Source organism: Trichomycterus rosablanca, chromosome 13, assembly GCF_030014385.1.
Source record: "Trichomycterus rosablanca isolate fTriRos1 chromosome 13, fTriRos1.hap1, whole genome shotgun sequence".
NCBI classification, from domain to species: Eukaryota; Metazoa; Chordata; class Actinopteri; order Siluriformes; family Trichomycteridae; genus Trichomycterus; species Trichomycterus rosablanca.
The window spans coordinates 31,585,554-31,588,461 of record NC_086000.1 but is presented as its reverse complement, the minus strand read 5'-3'; positions in this window follow the sequence as shown (position 1 = coordinate 31,588,461).

Below are 2,908 nucleotides of genomic sequence, written 5' to 3'. Positions count from 1 at the left end.
GCTTTATAGTGGCCTCCAAGTTGTGTAAGGACTGACAGAATAGACCTCAGCAAAAGTCGTGTTTCCACACCTGAACAATTCTAGAATTCTTGCACACATATAAATGTCAGACCACAACATCAAAAACTCAAAGCCTCTGTCCTCAACTTACACAACCAGAGGTGTAATAGGCTTCGCATAATAGGATGAGTGAGGACACTTCCAAAAAAAACATTCTGACTCATAGGGTCATAACAGGGTCCTCAGGTACACTATTAACTTTTCCACCAGCTAAATCACTCCCTAAAATGAAGTGGATTCTCCTTAATAAAAGCTGAGAACAAATTCCAACTCTCACAATGTCTGACATTACACTAGACTGATAATAAATTGTGTGCAGTTGAACTCTACACACCTAGTTCAAGTCCTTGAATCAGCACATCAGAGCCACACGCAGTTATGTTAGAGAAAGGCAAAATTGATTAAAGGATAAATATGCAGCTCTGGTATCTTTCAGTAAACGAGACTCAAACCTCTAAAATAAATGGTTTATAAAATAAATCAGGTACACTCTCACTGCTTCACTTAAGGTCAGAATGTAATACACTGATCAAAAGCATGCACAGAAGGAGCCAAAACAAACCTTTCAAGTTCAAAAGCCATCACTGCACAAACTACACTACAGCATACCCCCACACACATAAAGAAAACTGCCAACTAGATCCATAAGTGGAAAAAAGAGCAGCTACCAATTAAAGGCAATTCCCAGTCGAGCCCCCAATTTATTTCATGACCTGGTCTAGGTAAGGGTGCAACATTAAAAAAAATTAAAGCATCTGTGCAACTCAGGTTCCTCAACTTATTTTCTTCTAGAGCACAAGTAACAATAAGATAATAAGAAAAAATAAATGAACAATAGGGAAAGAAGTAAAAAAACAAACAAAGCTTTAATTCATAGGAAACTAACAGCTACCTCTTCTTGTTCCTCAGCCTTTGTCCCATTTTTCGGTTACGGGGTCGGCATTTCCTGCTTCTTCCCGTTAGGGGTCGCCGGTGGGATTTGGCCCTTCCTGACACAACCCTCCCTATTTATCCGGGCTTGGGACCGGCACTACAATGCACCACAGCGGCTAGGTAACTATGGGACAATTCAGTGTGTTCAATTCAGCGGCATGTCTTTGGACTGTGGGAGGACCGCCCCGCCTGGGGATCGAACCCAGGACCTTCTTGCTGTGAGGCGACAGCGCTACCCACTAAGCCACCGTGCCACCCAGGAAACTAACAGCTACCAAACAAAAGAAAAGCAAATACAATGACTAACCTTACTACCTAATAAATCAAACCAGGAGACTGCATCAGAAGCAAAACCACCACCTCTCATTATCCCAGGAGTGACCTGTTTGTAGGTGGCTCCCTCTGGTGGTGGCTTTAGTGCATCTCCTCTCTCACAGGTCTGCAAAATAGGAGAAAAACACTAACAAACAACATAGAGCGCATTGTAGAGTCGTTATACAAATAACACAAATTCAGTGACTTTCTGAATGCTGGTATAGGCTGGTATAGGCTGGTATAGGCTGCCCAGTCTTGCTTCTGTCCTATTCCTGATTTTAACAGAGCAGAGCTGGTTCTATGATGGATTTGCTGGTTGTGAGAACTGGTGTATGCTGGGAAACCAGTCTGACCAGCCTAAATGTACTGGGAGACAGACAACCAGCTGCTCTGCGTCGTTTATATTCAGCAGATTTCCGATTTTTGTGTTGAAACGATGCAAACGTTTGATGTAAAAGCTTGATTTTATTTATATTATGTTCTTTTCAAGACTCCAGAAACCTGAAGTAGGATAAATTAAATTTCTCTTCCCATATTTTTTTTACATTTGTCTGGCAACTTTACCAGTATTCATGGTTATCATTCATGGAAATTGAGCCAAATATTCTGTTTTTTTGTAGCACAGTTGTTGATGATTTCTGCTACAGTTCTGATTCATTTCCAATGCGACTGCATTTGAACAAGTTCTCGTAATTGTCCACAAGATGGAGCTGTTTTTCTAAATTCTTTAGTTTTTACAACGACCTCATGATGATAAAACTCGCTCACTTTGTTTGTTTATTAGGATTTTAACGTCATGTTTGACACTTTTGGTTACATTCATGACAGGAAACAGTAGTTTATCTTCACACAAGGTTCATCAGTTCACAAGGTTATATCGAACACAGTCATGGACAATTTTTTTACCTCCAATTCACCTCACTTGCATGTTTTTGGACTGTGGGAGGAAACCGGAGCTCCCGGAGAAAACCCACGCAGACACAGGGAGAACATGCAAACTCCACACAGAAAGGACCCAGACCGCCCCACCTGGGGATCGAACCCAGGACCTTCTTGCTGTGAGGCGACAGTGCTACCCACTTGGCCACCGTGCCACCCCGCTCATTTTCGTAACTGCTTACAATTTCGTTACCGCAACAATTGTAACATAGTTTGTTGTAGACATCAAACTCTAAATTTGATTATATTTAAAAGTACAATTAAGTTGTTCTGTTTACTTTTGAAACGCTTTCTTTTTTCAGTTAAACAAAGGTTTGTTTATTTCATTATAGCAATAAAACTTTTGCATGCAATACAATAACACAATTGAATGTTAGCTACACCTTTATGATTGTAACAGGCCTACTGTCAACATGTTATGTCTGTGCACCAACAGTTGTGAAACGTCAGATGTTTAGATTAACTTTCCGCTCCACACAATACTCAAATGCCATGAGAGCAGAAGCTCCTGCCATTGTTTTGTCTGTACTCGTAAACAGAGTCATGGCTGAGTGCCAGTCTTCTCAGGGTCACCAGCTTTTTTAACCAGGGGTGTCCAACAGTTTCCGCTTGTAGAGGCCGGCCTCCCAAACTCAGGAAACAATTGGTGTCGCAGATTGGC